Genomic DNA, 19,904 nt, shown 5'->3' with positions numbered 1-19,904 from the left:
CAGTTTGTTAAAATAAGATGCTCCTTATTGCCAACCATCCATGAGAAGTTGTGGAGAAATTTTACTGTGTCTTTTTTTTTTTTTTTGCGGTACGCGGGCCTCTTAGTGTTGTGGCCTCTCCCGCTGCGGAGCACAGGCTCCGGACGCGCAGGCTCAGCGGCCATGGCTCATGGGCCCTACCGCTCCGCGGCACGTGGGATCCTCCCGGACCGGGGCATGAACCCGTGTCCCCTGCATCGGCAGGCGGACTCTCAACCACTGCGCCACCAGGGAAGCTCTACTGTGTCTTTTCCTTACTCGGCTAAGACAGGTTCCATTCTTTGAGGGCTTAAGAGTCTAGGTCTGGGTTTGCTTTTGTGGTAAACTCTTGTGGCTGCTCAAGTCTTTAAAAATTCTCATACTACTTGAACTAAACTAAGAAACTGGACGTGACTGGCAATGTGCTACAGTTATAATTTACGAGGGACAATTAGTTCCAGAACTGTCATCAGCGGAGCCATACCCAAGAAGAAGAATCTCGCCACAATACCAAAAGATTAGGCAGTAAAGGTGCATTGTAAGTTACGGTAATGTATTTAAAGGAAGTATTTATCCTTTCCTAAAAGTGATTCCTACTTAGTCTTGTTTCTTGGTTAGCCGGCTACCTGCCTGAGTGGCCCTGGCGACAACGACTACTGATTTCACATTCTTCATAGGCTCAGGGATACAGAGGCAGCTAATCTTACATTTTAGGTTTTCTTTTCATCGCAGAGCATATTCTTTCCCTTCCTTTTTTCACTTCTATAAAGATGGTGCTTGCGGAGATATTTATAGTAGGGAAGGAAGCGGTGAGATCCTTGTGCAGAAACATAGTTGGCAGTTTCAGGGGCCAGGAAAGAGAGAATATGAAACACTCCGGGCCACCTCCTAGGATATTTAATTGAGTTTAGTATTGTTTCCCGTATTCCATTTTCATCACAGTGCGTTCAGGGCTATCAGCTCCTACCAGGGTTAGGTCTGAGATTTGGATCAAGTCAGTACATGTTGGTTGGCTTCTGATGAGATTAGGATCCCTTCCAAACCTCTCTAAAGAAAATAAAAATGTAACCTAATAAGTTAAAATAGGCCCAGAGATTGTTGTCATACTGAAGAAGTACCACTTCCTAGAGGAGAAAGATTGCCAATGGAAAGGTTGTCTTTGTGCCTATTAGAACGTAAGCTCCCTGAGGTGAGGGACTCTTGGAAGCAGAGTATCTCCAGTATCTAGAATCGTGGCTGCCACACAGTAAGGAATCAGTGTTTGTTGAATGAATGAATGACTGAAATAGCTCTAGAATGAGAAGGAGATTTTGCTTATCCTCTGTAGCAGGATGGTAACATTCATTAGATGAAGCCTCCTGTGAGCTCATTTACCAGCCTCGACCTTAGGGCTGGAAGTGCCTGTAAGCAGCAGGTGGGCCCTGCTTTCCAGCCAGGTATCTCCCCCACAATAAAAGAAAGGTTAACACACTTCAGGTCGGCTTGGTGTAAATTGTACCTATCGTCCAATCACGTGATAAAAGTAAGTGTGTGATCCTAGAAGACTGAGAATCAGACTCTTTTTCCCAGTGTTCACACCAAAGTGTACAGTCTCCTTTGGGCCAAGTCTGAGAAGCCAAATAGCTGATCTCTTTTTTTCTTTGAGATTTTAGCCTCAATAGCAGATGTTACATAATTGAACAGAAGCCACCGATCCCTCTCTGACTTTTATCTGAAAGATAAAGGGTCAGAACATGATATCTGAGGCCTTTGATGCTTTTCAGAAACAGCAGATGGAAGACTTCAGTGAAGAATAAAAAGCCAGCAATTTAATTTAGGCTGAGTGAAGACAAAAGATTTCAAAGGAATGGAAAATGTATCAGATCCAAAAGCATATGACCATTATCTCACTTTGCCTTTAAAAGAACAGGTGGCTTGAGAAACTTTGTGGCAAACTTGGTTTTTCTGTGAATTAATATTTCCAAGTTATTACCACAAAGATAAGACGAGCAGTAAATTTCCTACTAAGTTTGTACTTTTCTTGGTTGCTAGTTGGGAAAAGAAAACTCCCTGTAGAGGAACCAGAAGATTTAGTAAAAAGGATTTTAAAGACCTGATGGAGGAGACTTGATCCCACATGCTAGAAATTTAAACCAGACTTTATATAGTTTGATGGTGGGTTCTTTTTTGGTAAAGATAGGATACTTCTTCTGAAATGGATTTCTGTAGCCATGATCCCTAGACTTTTAGGAGGCAGTGCATCTTTCAGCATTCAGGGCAGCGATGGGTTTAGTACCAGAATGTAGTAGCAGACATGCACTTAATTTGAAATCCCAAGCAGTAAACAGAATCCAACCAATGAAACCCCTTTGTAGCATCCGATCTGAAGGGTAAGGATGACCATGTAATTTATTGTCCAAACCAGGACACTTCTGAGGTAGAAAGGGGGAACGGTTTACCATTATGCCAGAAAGCGGGTGAAAACTAGAGTTATCTCAGGACTTAGTGACACTTTACCCAATGGAACTGAAACTTGAACGTGCAACACAATTACCTGGAAGCCTATTAAAACACAGACTGCTGGGCTCCACTCCCACAGTTTCATGTTCGGTAGGTTTGGGATCAAAAATTTGCATGTCTGACAAGTTCGCTGGTGATGCTGGTGCAGCAGCCTGTCTGGGGACTGCACTTTGAGAACTACCGCTCTGCCTAGACAGGTGTGGCACTCTTATGCCGACGATGTAATTTTCAGTTGAAAGAAACTCTCCTTAGTGTTCAGTCCTCCTCCGCTAGACAGCCCTCTGCAAATGAGGGTACCCATGAAGGAGACGGCAGAAAAAACTTGCCTTGGCTTCGACCTGTGTCTCTGTGGACTGGTCTGTTCTTGGCATTCCAGAGACAGCTCCCTGGTACCAACCTAACCTTCAAAGAAATGTTGAAACCAAATGGAAGAAACATGACTTCTGGTTTCTTACCATACAGACTTTGGCTTGGGGAAGCCTCAGCACCTAAATTCACTCTAGGGACATTTTATAGAATGAACATTGTTATGGGCAACAGTGTTCCTCCGCCCTTTTCTTTTGCATCTGAAAAAGCAAGGTGGGTCACCAGCGGCTCTGCTGGAGCCATCTGAGAAAATGTGGCTGGGGTTCTTGCTCTTGGTGCAACTGTTCAAACTGGCACAGTCTGACCCGGAAACACAGCTTCACTGTGTGCCGTCAGTACTCCGCAGGCTTTGCCACATCGGACTAAGTGAACTTGCTAGAATTGCGTCATGCAGGACTCCTGCCTAACTGCAGAAACAATGCTAGCTCTTCGTACGTTGGAAAAAAACCCCCCAAACCTCCAATATTTCTCAGTTCAGCAGTTGACTTCAGGAACATCATAGATCTAATGGGAAATATCTGTTTGTTTCCCTTTCTTTTTAAATCAAAACTAATGGGGGGTGCTTTTGCTTTTTAAGCATTTATTCATTATTTTGCCCTCTCGTTAACTGACTTAGACTGAATGAGAAACACATGGATAGATTTATTAGTCAGGCAGATGTGAATGTGGGATTCACCGTAGATGAGTGGTTTTTAAAGGGTGGACCCCCAGACCAGCAGCATTACTATCACCTGGGACTTTGTTAGAAATGCAGATTCTCTGGCCCCAACTTACTGAATCAGAAACTTTGGGGAGTAGGGCCCAGGGATAAGCGTTTCAACAAGCCCCCCAGGTAATTCTGACGTGTAGCAAAGTTTGACAGGCACTGTTGTAAACGGCTTTACGTTATATCTTATCTGTCTGTTTTGGTCTACAGAGGTATTGAAATGTCTAAATTATGCTTTCCAGTGGTCTGATATGTAATTTCATACACATCTGCTTCGATTAAATGAGTCTTTGTAATAATAGTGAAAGCAATGATGATGTTAGCCAACATTTACTGAACACTTTCTACATTACTATGTTAAAGATTTTACAAATAATATCTCATTTAATTTCACAGTAGTCTTGTGCTAATATCATCACTGTTTTACAAATAGGGGAATGGGACTCAGGAGCTTGGTAGGCAGGCCTCTTAGAGGGTGGTTTCTTAGTATTTTGCTGCCTGGTGTACCCATTAGCTGTTTTAATGTGTCTCCCCCCCACCCCCCCACCCCCCAAAATTCTCCTGATTTTGAGAGACTGTCTTTTTCTACTCCTGTCTCCTTCCCCCTTTTGTATCCTGTTTAAATATGTCAAGGATAATTATAATTTTATGTTTTTAGAGTAATTTTTCTCCCCAGTATATGTGTGTGACACTAGATTGAACACTCTTCGCACCAGGGAATTAGAAATACTCTCCTACAAATGCATGATTGAGGATGAAAGTAGTTGAAGAGGATTGAAGGACATGCCCATTGGCGATTGGTGGGACAGTGTGGCAGGGCCGGGAGGGGTGTAGCAGTGGGAAGGCTGGGCTGACTGAAACCCTGTGGGGTGCAGGTACCTTCCTTGTGCCCAGGGGCTCAGCTCACTGTGATATCAGCTGGGTAACCTTGGTCAGGGTGGTTACCTCCTGTCTGCCTACTTCCTCAAGTGTGAAATGGGCACTTTCACATCTCAGCAAACAGTAGTTTTTTTCCCCACGCCCTGCCCACTCTCCCTTCCTGGGTCTTCACGCTTTGAGTATCTTGGTGTCCCCTCATTTCTTCCTTACTAAGCTGTAACAGACACGACAATCTACAGTTTCTGTGTATTATTACCAGTGTGTGATGTGTATAGATGTGCATACTTTTATGTGTGTATTTATAGATTTTATTGAAGTCTAAAATTTATTTGTTATGTTCACAGATCATAAAAGGTTATTTTGATATTTTAGAGTGAGTACATTGTTTTATTTATTTATTTTTTTAAACTTATCTAGGTTTTTTTTTTAGTGCCAAAGCTGTTTCAAGTCTGTACGTTTTAGGAAGCTAAATATGCAAGCTATGGAGGATTTTCTGTTTTACCAGCGTGACCTTTGGTTCACTTTCCCCATAGAATTAGGCATCCTTGCTTGAAAAAAAAATTTCTGATTGGTTCACTGTGCTGACAGTGTGGATCTGCGCTAATTCCCCTGTGTGTCCTGTAAATTTATAATGTTTAAAGTATTTTAAATAATTTAGCTGGTTAGTCCTAGACCATGATAAGTTAACATGTGAACTTAAAGTTTTGCTATGCACAGGAGAGATGTTTGTGATTCACTTTCAAGGTAAATACATACTTTACTAGGTATTAATAGGGTTAATTTATCCCAATAACAACAAAGACAAAAGCTTTTATCTATATAAGTAAGTATATGCACAAATAGATACTAACTGTATATCTATGCCTACGTGAACTGGCCAACCAAAACATACTCACACTGACTTATAGGTATTATTATCATAATTGAGTTTGCAGTTTTTAGAGGCAATTTTGATATATATCTACAGGCTTTTGAAATGTTTGTCCTGGGTGAATACCTTTCAAGCATTTTCTCTGATTTCGCCTCATCACAGATGTATTTTGACAGCCACAATCGGAAATCCTAAACAATCATCAGTGATAAAATTTCAGATTTGGATCCCCAAACCAGCACGAGCAAATATATTACTACATCAACCAATTATAGTTCTCAAACCCAAAGGAACTTACTGAGAATGGGGACAGTGCAGTGGTACTCGGCACCACTGCCGCCTAGCCCAGAATTCTCCTCTTCCATTCTCATGGCCCCTTCACACACCCTGATGTTCTTTCATGGAAAAGCTGTTTCCTTACCTGTTTGTAGCCCTTCATCTGTGAGTCAAACAGCATTCATTTCAGAACATGTCTCAGTGGACGCTCCAGGTTAAGACTGTTCTACGCAGAGTTCTCACTCGTCTTCAGGAACAGATGAAAATCAGGAACTTGACAGAAACCATGAGATAGTAGGTCAGCTGTCACTCTGCTGAATTGGTCAGTTAGAACTCACTCAAGGTTGGGAAATGGAAACAAGGAGGAAGAGAGATGTTTGGATCTCCGTGCGTGTCGGGCTGGCCTCTGTGCTAGTTCCTTTCCTTCAGTGATCCCTAAAAAAGCGTGGTCCTTTTTTTTTTTCTTCTTGAACTTTCTTCTACTTTTTTTTTTTTTCTCCCCGACATCGCCACGTCATCCGGCAAATGAACAGCTGGGCAACAACCTCAGCAGGTTTTCTTTGTAAACTTCGCCATTGCCAAATTCAACATGTGGTAAAAGGTGGAGAGCTGGTGGGGTCACTGAGGTGGGAAGACATGGCTGTAGCTACCACACCCTCCTAAGAGGAAGCTCATGGGGGAGGCAAAAACTGCCCTCTACCCTTCTAGGTTCCTGGGGCTGGCCTCAGAATTACGTTGACCTGAGACCGACTAAAAAGTCTAATAACATGTGTACATGGGAGAGACCCAGGAAAACTGAGTAACTCACCAAAATGGCAGAAGCCACCACCTCAAACTCCGTCTTCAACCAAAGACAAGAGAAGATGTTGAGGTTAGTGGTCTGGGAATTCAAAGCGGGGGAAGGCAATTCACAGGAAGATGAAAGAAGAGCCAGTGTTTGGTAAACAAACATTTGCTGTACCCTGTACAGAGACAGTGGGACCCCGAGAGGCATTTTAACAAACAAATTCTGCTAGGTTCCTCCCTGTCTACACACCTAATTCATATTATACTGTAGGTATCTGTAGTGGTAGCTCCCTCCCTGGAACAGGTCCTCTACCTAAATTCTTTTAGGCAGTTAGGGGGGTAAGTCAAAGGTTCCTGAGTCTTTGGTGCCTGGATTGTTTCCAGCTCAAAATAATTAGCAGGCCTAAGAGACACATTTTGTGGGGGGGGCAGGTTTTGCTCCCCGTTTCTTGTCAGCGGCCACATGGTGTGACAAACAGGTGGTGAGCGGGGCTCCCCCAAAATGTGGAATTAGTATTTGAGTAAAGAAGCATTCTGGCATCCATGACCCCATCTGTTAGATAAGAGGTGCTGTTATTGTTATTTTTTTCCCCACATTAATTTTTTCCATATTTAAGCATTACTGACAAATCTTGGGTTGGCCAAAAATTTCGTTTCGATTTTTCTGTAAGATGTTATGGAAGAACCCAAACGAACTCTTTGGGCAACCCAACAGGTCCCGAGTAGGACTTCAGATAAACTCATCATGCGTTAATCTTTTGCTAAGTGTGTGCTGCTAAGGTTACTGTTTTGAAAGTGAGAGGCAGGAAATCTCTGTATTTTGGGTTTCTTCCAGGTTGTATAATATAATTCGTAATGTTCCAAGGAGCGCTCCAGTGTCATTCCCACTGAAGAATCGTGTGCAGTTAGAGATGGAAGTACTCAGAATTGGGCTGCGAATCCCTCATCAGAGTGTGTGACGCAGAACCAGATAAGAAATTCTGCCCTGGAAGCTCTCTATTAGGCTGCTACATTGCAGGTGTGTTCTCTCAGGTGGTTCCACGGCCGGATTGTGGGCTCACAGTTTAACGTGTCAAGTTCAGTTTGACTTAAAAACATAAAGTACATTTGCAGTCACAATAGTCAGTAGTACTTATTTCTGTGCTTATGATATGCCAGGTGCTGTTCTAGGTACTTTACGTGCACCTACTGTGTAATGGGCTGTGTTCCAGGCACTGGGGATGAAGTAGTGACTAAGTCAGACCCAGGTCCCTTCCCTCATGAAGCATATTTGCTTATTTTGAGTCTTACATACAAACCCAGTAGTCACTACTGATCCTTAATAGACTCGGCGGAGGCCCCAAGGGGCGCAGGGCTGGTTTAGGGAAGCTTCCCACTTGGCTGTGCCTGGGTGCACCCCTTCTCCCTCCCTCCCCGGTGCCCATAGAGTCCTGGCTGCTGCTTTGACCCCTGGGGCTCAGAGCACCCGTTTGCCTACAGAGGCTTGCTAGCTTCCGCTTGCAAGGAGATCTGGTGGGCAAATACATGTAAGGACAAAGAGACAAGGACGATTGCCAGGGCACATTGCAGAGTCCTTCAGATGTAAACATTATGCTGATGAAATGGATGATTTAGCACTAGCAGTCTCTGAACTGCGGCTCTCAAGACTTCCCTGACTTATTGCAGGAGGCTCTGTTTATTCTGACGGTCTCAGAAACACCCATGATTTGTCCCCGTGCTCTCTTGTGTTTCTTGCCTTCTCCACGGGGTGCCCCATGTTTGTATGCAGCACGACTCAGGTGGACATTACCATTAAATTAAATTCACTGGATCTGCTTGTTTTCCTCTTGATACCAGGAGTTGCAAAGTCCAAGGCCAAAGGGAGAGCCCTACAGGTGGTCACCTGATGACAGGTAGTCCAGATAAGTGAAGCAGACCAGGTGTAAGACCCTTGGGGACTGAGGAATGGTGGAGAAGTGGAGAGCTCATGGCCCACCCAGGGGTGGGGGGGGGCAGCTGCTCAGCTAGACCTTGTCAGGGTCCAATGTTGCCTCCTCTGTGGATGGGCCAGTGTTGTCAGAACCTCAAGTGGTGATTGCCCTGTTTTAAACACTTTTTTGTGTTTCTGTGTTTTAACTCGTTGGGTTCTCGCAACAGCTCCACGAGCTGGGTGGGTTCCACCTCTTTCTTAATAGATGAGGAAACTGAGGCACAGAGATGTCCCACAGCCCCTAGAGTTGGGATTTGGACCCTGGCAGAGCCGCTCCTGGAGCTCGTGCTCTCAACTGCACTTTTACGTCTCTTCTGGTTTCACGTGCCGTCTAAGTCAGACACTTTTCGAATCGTGTAGGCCTGATGTCTTGTGGGGCGAAACGGAACCTGACTGACTGACTGGCTCGTGGGAAGCCGGTGCGTGGCCTTTGCTTTATAGCAGTCGTATGGGCAGGTCGCCGGGGGACTCAGATGAACACTTGTCTGCGAGGACTGGATCGAAGCACAGATACACATCCTTTCCCACACTTGACTGAGGGGCGCTTTCTTTGTATTAGATCCTGTCACAGCCGGTTTACACAGGAACCATGTGAGGGACAGCTGCTTCTATTTTTACAGATGAGAGAGTAGAACTTGGGAGAATGTAACGAAGTTGCTCAGGCGGGGAGGTAGCTGGGCTGGACTTTGCAGCCAGAGTTCAGATTCAGAGTTCAGGATTCCTTCCCCAGTTCAGCGGCTCTTTTCCACAGCCACGTGAACAGTGAACGCTGGTTCGTTAATTCATCAAGCATCTGAGAGCCGGCTCCTCTAGGCAGGACAGGCCTTGTTGGGAGCACAGAAAAAGTGTATTTTCTCATCAGGAAATGCTGGTTGTACGCAGGTGTGACATTTTTTAATCTGAGGTAAAGAGAGTGATGGCAGCAGATAAGTGGTGAGGGTAATCATGATGATGGATACCAAGGCGAGTGGTAGAGTTAGTGGTTAAGGCTGTGCTTGCCTTGGAACTGGGGAAGATGAAAACGTAAGGGTCCAGGAGGAACTTGGTGAGTTGTCTGTTCATCCTGTCTTCTCAGGATTGCATGTTTCAAGACAGAGTGTCTGCCTTAGGAGAGTTTTTGGCTATAGGAGCTTACTGCCAGCAGGGCAAGGGCACGTCCTGTGGTTTCTCTTCAAATGTTTGGGAGGCTTTTAAGAAAAGCCTGGGGCTACCACCTCTTCACCCCTGGGCCCCTGGGCGGTCCTCCTTGCCCTCTGCTCACCTGGGAACTCTGAAGCAGTTCTGACTCTTTTAAGTCATTGTTTATATACTTGTCTGGTCATTGACACCAGCCGGGGAGCTTTAATGATGCAGATTCCAAGACCCTACTTCAAATGAACCAATCAGAATCCTTGTTTCTGGCTCAGAATTCTCTTTCCAAAAGTGTCTGGGTAAGTCAGAAATGTGGCCACGTGTGAGCCTCCCTGCCTTGCTGTTTCGGAGCCTCTGATCTTACAGCCCTTGGAGGAACTTTCATCCTCCAGGCAGATGTCCTGCCTCCTGTTTTGTCTAGCTCCCTCCAGCTGCCTGGCCCTAATCAGTTACCGCCATAGCTTTGGACGCCCGTGCAGACCCTGTGCCCTGAGAGCAGAAATGATGATGATCAGAGGACTAGTTGGGTGGTATTAGTGAGAGGAGAGATTCATAGGGAGACCTTGAGACAGAGACTAGGGCTAGAACATCCACAGATTAGGTGAAACCCAAGGAGGAAGTAAGAATATCATCAGGGACTTATGTAGCAAAAACAAGAATGTCTGACTTCTCCTGGGGCCTTGAGTTTTATATTTCAGCCTGTCTTCTCTGATCCTTTTTTTTCCCTATTGGATGTCAGTGAATGATACAAATCTGTCCTTACACTGTCTGTTGTTACTCCTTCTTTGTAGCCGGGAGGTTTTAGGAGTGGAGTCTTCCTTTCTTTATGCACCTCACTCGCCCTGTCACCCAGATTTTGAAAACTGGCCTCAGGTGTCCCAGAGTTTGGAGCTTGTGGAAACCTGGGCATATTTGTGAAAGACTTGGACATATTTCAATGCAGGATGTAAAATTTTTTGTATTTCCTTGAGATTTATGCTGGGCATTTTGTGCATATGCCTAAATGTAAAGATTAGCTTGTATACATTTTTTCTCTATTAGAAATGGAAATAAGTATCTTATTAATGTTTGCAAAAATATTTTATCTTGACAAACTATTGATCCTATTTTGTGTATTTTAAAAACTAGGTATTCTGTTCTGATGATTAACGACGCAAATAACGTGGCTTTATTCAACACTAGACACCAGTTTCAATACAAAATAAATAAAATAATAACGATGATGGTAATAATAATAGTAGTAGCAGTAATAATAATATGTAGAGGGCATATTTCCTGCTTCCAGGATTCCAAAAAGGAAAAAAGACAACATAATCGATGTTTTGTTTTCCTTTTGTCTCTGATGCTTTGATTTATGCCGAATAGTTCTATGTTCCCTCAATTTATTTCCATTTCCCTTTGTGGAACCCTAGGATTAAAATACCACGGGGCTTCATCCTGATTGATCTCAGAACCCTCCACATAACCGGGTATGACCGCCACCCCCAGCCCACCCCATATGCTCACACACGCACACATTTCCTTTCCCCAGCATTGCTTCCAGGCGGGACTCTGCCTTGTCAGTTACGAGACCGGTTATATATAAACATCTCTTGTGTATTTGTGTACAAATAGAGTGAGTCTAATACGGGGAATCCTCCAAGGTCTGTTATCGTTTCCAGTCAGTTTCCATCCAGCCTGGCAACGGCTGCCTTAAAAGCTGGTTTACTTACTTCTATAAATGTCTGTCTTTGTTCCTTACTCCAAAATCTTTTCTTTAGGTACAAAAACAACTTTATTGTTACTGCCTTATCCCCAGTTTTTCCCACTTGCTTCACTGGACGGTTAGCCACACTAGAGCAATTTGTTTTATCCCACTTGCTGTCTTGGGGACTTACTCATGTTAGCCCTATATAATTATGCCATTTTTTCTGCATAGCTTTGTAGTATCCCATAATTTATTTAGTCAGTCCCTATTGATGGACATTTAGATAGATATGGACATTTTCAATGAATCTATTTTAACTGCAGGAGCTCTTTACTGGGTTACATTGTTTTTAAAAAGTTAAAATAAAGCTTTGCTGACAAGTGATTTAGAGTGGTGTGTGTGTGTGTGTGTGTGTGTGTGTGTGTGTGTGTGTGTGTGTGGAGAGGGGGTTATGTTTGCAGACAGGACTCCACTGGACATTGAGAGATATACTGGGTTAAGGATACAGAGGATTTTAGTACAAGGCTCAATAGAAACATTATAGGAAAGTGCAGAGAAATTTAAAGGAAATGAATTTAGGGAAGTCCAGTGGTTAGGACTCGACGCTTCCACTGATGAGGCCCAGAGTTCAATCCTCATGGCCAGGAAAAAAAAAAAAAAAGAAGTGAGTTTGGAAGTTGCCCTCGAAAAGGATCTGTGAAGGAGCTGGTGTCTGAAATGATGGCTCTTTTATGCCTAGAATAGGGTGAAAGTCAATCTGGGAGGAAAAGAACGGTGTAAGCTAAGGCATCAGGGAAGGAAAGTCAGCCGAGGCGGGTGGGGCATAATGTGAGGATATCTTGATCGTCATGGTGAGGCGTTCATAATTCACTGTACCGTGACGCTTTCGAGCTTTGTGATACAGTAATTGAAGACGTGCTTTTAAAAAGTGTGATCTGGTAGAAAAACATGGAATGCAGACGTGCCTTTGTGTGTTTCTCTATGTGAGGCATCAAATCCTGCCAAAGTCAGTGCGTTGACTTAGGGTAGTGGAAGGGCGTGGCAGAAAGTATGTCTTTAGAACATAATTAGTCACTATACTGGAAAACAGTGCTTTTTGGTTTGTTTTAACCTCTTGAAATGAGCGACAGGCATGGAAATTCGTTGGCAGTTGTGTGCTTACCTTTATCTGAGAGTTATTGGAGAAACAAATGTCTGGTACGATAGCTCCACCTTCTGGAAGGTTGGCACCAGTAACAGTTCATAAAAAGAACTGATATGTGCAATATTTACATATTTTGTGGACGGCTAACAAAAACCTCACTTTGACATAGGCACTGACGTTGAGTCATGAGTTGAATACCTAGTCTCAATTAGTTGAATTGCTCAAACAGGTTTTCTGTGTTGCTAATATTAGATTGGGTTTAACCTTAAGAATCAGAAAGAATGAATTTCAGTTGATGATATTCACAAAGAGTCAAAATTGAGAACTCGTAGTCACAAAAACAAAATCTCAGTGCATGTATTTCCTCTTCTATGTATGGATTTTTGGAAAAGTGCTCATAAAGCCAGAGGGCATTTTCTTTTATCCCTCGGAGTCTCCAGAATGTATCCTTTCTCATTATTTCCATACTGCTCTTAAGACTCAGTTCACCTGTCACTATCCCTGGGCGTGTCCCTGACATCTTGGCATTGTTCATATACTTCCCACATGGCCTATGTTTTTATATCAATCTCAGCTGGAGTGGGCAGTGGCTGCCTTGGTTGGCTTGTTTTGGTCTCACCAGTGCCCGCTCCTATAGCAGGCTCTCAGAAATGTTTGTTGAGTGAATGTGTGTTACCAAAACACACAGGGGAAAGACAGGGAATATCCTGCAACTGTATGCTCTGGTCCTGTAGGTAAAGATAAGAGAGACGATGGAATTCATCTGAAAACAAGGACTGTGGATATTTTTAAATACTGTTAACCCAGTGGCATCAAATCATCTACTCATTTGTATCTACCCACTTTTGTGTTCCTTCCGTAGGTTTCTGGACCCCCGACCTGCATAATGATTCATCCTAGGACGGGTCCCTTAGAGGATTGCGCGCTGCTTTATAAGACGGTTTATTTACTTGGCACTCTGACGGCTCAGCTTTTTTAGTAAATCGTTAGAACAAGTTAGGAAAATGAGCCTCAGAAGTCACTGAGAGAAGCTTCGGCCGGAAGGAGACTCATAGAGAATGAATACTTCATTTTTATTATGTCGATGAAAATAATAAACAATCTGTAATAGGAATAGAAAAATGTTTGATTTGAGCCAAACTGAGGACTAAAGCCCAGGAGACAGCCTCTCAGATACTTGAGGAACTGCTCTGGAGAAACATGGTTTTCAGCACAGTTTTATGTCTTCTCAGAACAGAGCACATAAAACAAGTCAGGGATACATTCCTTCATGGTTTCCAAAAAAAGATCGGCACGTACACAGTGAGTCAGTGTGGCCTTGGCCCCTGGGACGGGCGTCTGTCTTGTCATGGAAGGAGGACCAACACTGGCACCCCAGGAAGGGAAGAATTTAATCCCTATTTTTAACAAGGGCCTTTACTTCTGGTCTGTGCACCCTTTTCTTTAATAATTAAAGCAGATGTACAGTGTATGTTCGATAGGCCACAAACAGGCTGTTCTGTTAGCACGAAATTCAAGTCAACTCACGTATAGGGCGGAATGACTTCCCCGTGCCTCGATATCAGTTAGATAAACCTTTTATCAGTTAGATAAACTTCCCCGGAGTTGTTCGGACAAATAGATGTCGCCTGTTCGGGCTGCGTGATGTGTGAGAGCAGGCGCTAGCACGTTGAGGGGAAGGTTTTGTGGTGGGGAGACTCCAGCGAACTTGCCTGAGGTTAGCTGAATGCTGTGGGTGAGCTCATGCAGGTTTCTGTTGTTGTCACCCCCCCGCCCCAAGACTAAGCACGCCTGAAATTTGTAGACTCAGTCTTCTTCTCTGTCCAGCAAACTGCTGTTAGCTAAAGCACACTTGTGTGTGCTTCTGCTTTGTGCGAGTGTTGTGTGGTCCTCGTTGGCAATTTAGTTTCCTTGGCAGCGTGACCGAGAAATTTTTCTGTAGTTTTAGGCCATTAATGCTGTAGAGAGCTACGTACCTGTTTAGTTCCTATTTGGAGCACAGCAGTGATTCTTAGGCTGTTTTGCATGGACCAGTTGGCGTCATCAGAATGTAGAATCAGTGAGGCCAAGTTTCTGTGTTTAGTCCTCAGGTGAGCTGTTCAGGGAGCAGCGGTGCATGTTGCCCTTGTCTTATTCCCAGGGATCACGGGGTGGGTTGAAGGAGGACGTGTGGTTCCACTTGTGTGACTCCATCATGACCGGAAGGCTCGTTCGGATCCCATGTTCTACTCCTCCTTCGGGAGCCTGGCAGGCTTCCTGTAGGGGGTGTTTATCTAACCCGAGTTGTAGTTCGTTGGTGACATCAGTGCCCTCAGTGGCCCAGCCTCCTGACAAGCCTGTTTGTTTAGTTGTCTCCACGGAGGCCTGTGTGCTGGAAGGACAAATGCAGCCTCCCTCTCTAAAATCCTGTTGAAGTCATACCAATCATAAATTTCGTACTTAGTCGTTAATAGTGGGACAAAAGATTTGTGATGGTTTTGCTGTAGAGGAGAGAGAGAATTTAAACTAGAATTTAGCTTATATGTTCCTTCAGGAAGCCAAGGCAAATAAAAATACTCAACTTGGGTGAGCTGGGTTCTTTCCTGTGGCGTTGAACAGAGCCGCCAGCAGCGACCACTGACCTAGAAACCGTTATCCACCCGCCCAGGAAACCTCCGTTAGAGATTTTTGTTGAATACCTGCTCATCCAGCATCCAGGGCTTCCCAGTTTGTGTTAGTAAACTGGACGGAAGAAGCTTCACTGTGGGGCCTCTCGCTGATGAAATGGCTGGATTCCCTGAGCCCTTTTTCCTTGTCCTAAGCTGCCTGTTTAACTGGGTAACGCAATCCTAACGTAGACGCGAATTTTCAGACGCACTGTGCCCACGGGTTTGCCCGCACTGTCTCAGCTTACACCCGTGCCAGCTCAGTACGTGACACTTGCACTCTCAAAAGTTATCTAGGTTTTGATCCTGAACTGTATGCTCATCTGAATTATAAGGGAATAAAATGATCAAATACGTGTGATTGGTAGGCTTAACGTTCTCTTAATAGTGAGTATAATCTTTCATATTTAGTAAAGAAATTATTGAGGCTTTGCTTAAGGGTGCTTCTCAACTTCAACCCCAGCTTTATCTGCAGTGGTGAAATAGTTTGTGCTCCTAGCATTCGGTAACATAAATAATTGGCAAGGCTTTTGGTCATGTCATTAATACCTTGAGGCGTGCGTTTCATTTCAGTACTGAGCCGTGGTTAAAGCCAGAACTTCTGGAGCCAGGGGTTTATCAAGGGCATGAAGGTAGTTGATGCAGGTCAGGTGCTGAGAACGATGCCTGCTGTGTAGAGAGTGCCCAATAAAAGTTAGCTATTTTTATTTCATTAGAAAATAACCATTGAGTGTTAAAAGTACTAGGCGAGAAGAGTATGTGAGGACCTGGGACGGAAGGGAGAACCTGAGGCCTCTAGCAGCAGTGCCGGCAGTTTAGAATCGTGGTGCAGTTGGTTCGTTTTCTCCTCTCAGCTGGGTGTACGGTGGGAGGTGGGAGCCAGGTTTGCTGTGCTCCCAGGTCCTTGCTGGTCCATGAGACGACACAGCCTCCCCCGGCCCGAGGCAAGCCCGATGCAGGGCCAGGCCGGGTGGAGGCCTAGCTTGCCCACTGTATCTGAGGGCAAATCTGCAAGATTTGGTGCAGGGCTGCTAATAGGGGTGAGGGCAAGAGGGGTCATAGGATGACTCAGAATTTCCAGTTCAGGTGCCTGGGTGGATGGTGATGCTGTTAATCAAGTTCAAGGGTTAAGGAGCCTCCTTGGATGAGGTAGAGAAAGCGATGCAGTCCATATTGTTATGGTCCCACAGTACCAGGCAAAGTGAGGTCTGTGTGTGCAGATAGGTTATATTGTGTCTGGCTTTCATATCACTGTACTAAAAATAGGTTGAAATATATCCCACAGAAAGAGTGCATTGGGTTTGATGGGGTTGAGAAGCCCTGATCTAGATGATTCCAAATTTATATCATGTAAGTGTTCTGCCCAGTATTCACGTCCTTATATACTTATTCATTTTTCTATTGTGTTTAATGGTGGCATTTCTCTAGCTGCATAAAACAGCACATAAAAATCTAAAGACACTGGTGATATGGTTCAGGCTTTTTGAGGAAACACAAGAGATATTTATTTTTGATACTTGACAGATGGCTTCACTGTTACTGAAAGTATTTTGGTTTGGGCTAGTAGTAACAAGCATGGGATGGGATGTTTAAGGTCTGTTTCTAAGGACTATTTGAAAACTACCATAGGTTAAGGAGCTGAGTCATGTTTGTTATACTAAATCTATTAGCCCTCGTTATACATGCTGTGTGTTTATATGTGTGTCCAGATAAACATGTCTAGAGTGTTGTTGGAAAGTCTTGTTTATAACATTTAAACCTAAACTTAGACTTGGAAGCTTTGGGCGGTCTGGTGACTAATTCTAGCTTCTTGTTCATAAGCTAGGCTGATTTAATCAGATGTGTGGCTCATTTCTGAGAACTGCTGCAACCAGTGGATATTCTCTGGCATTATTCAAGGAGAAATTGGCCACTTTATCAAGAACGCTTGCCAATGAAGCTGTTTGAAAGAAAGGAATTTCCAGTTTAGTTCCATATCTTGCGTTTTCAAATGAGGAGGAGAAAAGATAGGTGGTCTGATAGCCACATTACACCATTATAAAAATCATTTTAGATGATTTCTTGTTATTGTAGCTTATAAGAAAAACTTTAGAATATTCAAAATAAAAGTTGCCATTTGAATCCCATGCATTTCTTGATACGTTAAAAATTTTAACACTGACAATCTTATTCCTCCTTCTTCAACTCTAATAAATAAACTCTAATAAATCATTTTATATTTAATTAAAATTTTTTTGTATGTCAAGGAAGAGCAGCCAGTATTTGTTCCATTTTCCCTGTGAAATCCATGTATGTTGCAGCCTTTTTAGTTTTTTTAACATCTGTAAGATAATTTCTTATAGGTATCAATTATTTTTTTAAACATTTCCAGCATACATTTGTCTGGGCAGCTCCAGGACTGTTTTTGGTGTACCTTAGCATTAGAGATGACTGAAGGAATACTCGGGGGAGGAGGGAAGGGTTAGGCCATGTTATTGTGTAGTCAGTCGCAAGCAGTAAATAGGACAGGAGTCGTTTTCTTCAGGTGTTTCATGAATTTTACCACTAGATGGTGATAGAGGGCTGGGGACGGGAGCTAAGTCAGCATCTACCAGATGTTTGTGTTGAAATTTGAAAATGTTTGATCTTAAGAAATATTTACTTTTATAATTTACTTAGATATAGCCAAAGATTATTGTAAATATAATGTTAGACATTTTTTTTTTTACATGGTATGTGCCTAGTAAGTATTTATTGATTTGATAGCTGTCTTCTTGCGGTGTTCTGTCTGGGAGAAAACTCTCTATTTATGAGATTTAAGTGACCCCCAAGCTTTATTTTGCCCTTGTTGTTTTTTTTGTTTATTTTTTTCACATATATCACATTTCTCCAGAATGATCATAAAATGTGTGGTTTAGGTTGTACTGTCTCTGTGCACAATTTTGGCTTAGCTGTTTACCTAAATTTATGGATTTTCCTTGTTACCATTCCCTTGAAGCTTTCGTTGAGAAAAAAATTATGATATACTGTTTGGAAATGAGAAGAAAATGGTATGAACGGTATAATGAATATAACAGAGTTAGTAATCCACTGAAGATTTTCTATTAGTCAGTTTCTCTGCATGTAAGTTTTATAAGTAATAGAAAAATTTCTTTTTGAAAGTATCTGAATATGTTTCTCATTTGCATAAAATAAAGACTAACTTTGTTATTTATTGCTGCCTTAAGAGGGTCCTGAAACATTGACTATAATCCAAAGGCTCCATGTAAGAGATTTTAGATTTCAAGTTTAAGATTGTTTCCAAATTATCAATTAATTAAAAACCAGTCAAATAGAATGCTTATTTTCTTCAATATTAATGCAGTAGTTTGTATTAACTTATGACACCAGCACAATATTTTATGCTATTCCTGTTGATATTATGTTAGTTATATAAATGATTCATTCTTGGTTGGCCTGGATAAGTAATTTTTGTGACCACAATGTGAGCGTTGGTGTAAAAAACAAGCAGTATGATTCTGATGTTTTGGTAATATAGCTTTAAAAAAATAGGGATAATCCTTTCTATTTTTTTCCTAAGTCAATGTTTCAAGATGTCCCATTGATTTAATCATGTAATTTCAGAGAATAAATCCACCCTTACATAAAGTATACCCACTAACTCTACAGCAATCCAATTTTAGAAACATGCAAGTGGGATTGAAATATTTTAAGGACCTCTTAGACTGAGGCCTGAATTTTAGAGGATTAAATGAAGTCTGGGGTTTGGTAAATTTCAGAGCACCAAATGGAGCCATTGATGCTATTAAAGATGGTAGGTTCTTAGTTTTTAGGTTCTGAGGTGAACATGCCTTTAACAGAATACACACACACACACACACACACACACACACACACACACACACACAGAGGGAAGTGGGTAGTATCACTTTTGAGTGGGATATTTGACTTCTTTTTTGCTCACTTTAGCTTTTTAGAATTTCGCAGGCAGATCGTTTACAAGAGTCTAAATAAAATATCGCACTGTTTTGCATGTGTATGTCTGCTTTGTCTCCGTTAACCGGTAATGTTCCCTTTTCCTCAGCAAACATGCCTTCACTCCTGTTCTTTTAACGCTCCCCTGGTTCCTTGTTGAGTGTTAGGAACAAATTAGGCATCTAGTCAGTGGTCAAGCAGCTGAAGGCTTTGAAAAAGAATGAAGGCTCAAAGGTTTATATCGAAGCAGAAACTATTCTAAGATAGTTCTTTTTTGACTTGATTTATTGAGCTCTGTTCTTCACCTGAAGGTGTTACTTTTAAACTAATGATATCCCTATTAATGATGGGATACAGCTCAAAAGGAAGACTATTTTAAAACTCTAGTTTTTCTAAAATAAGGACTATTAAGTGGCTTTTGAATAAACTATATATACTTGATTATTAACCAAGCCTTCACATTCTCTTCTCTACCCTTAGTACAGGAGGATTCAAATGCAGCATAGGGTATAAGAATGTCAAACATAAGTTCAGAGTGTTTTATCCAAAATCTACTTGTCTTAATACTCTTTTTTTTTTGGTCACACTTTTTTTTTTCTCTGAAATAATCTAAGTTTAAAATCAGTTAATTGACTTAAGTCTTTCAAATGCGTTGCTTAAAAAAACACAGGTGGACTTTCTTGCCTACCCCCCACCCCGCACTGTGCAAGTTTTTCTCATATGCATAAGACATAAATAAACACAGACAGGGGATAATGGCTAAAGGTTGTGTATGGGCCATAGATACAATGACAGAAAGACCTAGCAATCCATATTTACTCAGTTACATCTGCAGTGTATGAGCTGTGTTGAAAACAGCATTTTCTTTCCCAAATCTTAGGGATCCAGGTTAGATAGAGTTCCCTCCACTTCCTCTTCTTTCAGAAGTGGCTTCAGAGCACCAGCATTTCCTGGAAGCATTTCCTGCAGTGCG

General features: G+C 42.6%; 1 protein-coding gene across 1 annotated transcript in view; it reads left to right on the top strand.

Moving 5' to 3' along the window:
• The window catches only part of MED12L (mediator complex subunit 12L), a 327,546-nt gene that overhangs the window by 172,300 nt on the left and 135,342 nt on the right, over positions 1 to 19,904 (top strand). The window lies entirely within an intron of this gene.

This window comes from Tursiops truncatus, chromosome 4 (genome assembly GCF_011762595.2).
Source record: "Tursiops truncatus isolate mTurTru1 chromosome 4, mTurTru1.mat.Y, whole genome shotgun sequence".
In the NCBI taxonomy this organism is placed as follows: domain Eukaryota; kingdom Metazoa; phylum Chordata; class Mammalia; order Artiodactyla; family Delphinidae; genus Tursiops; species Tursiops truncatus.
Note: the sequence above shows the minus strand (reverse complement) of the source record. Positions and strands in the feature narration are given on the sequence as shown.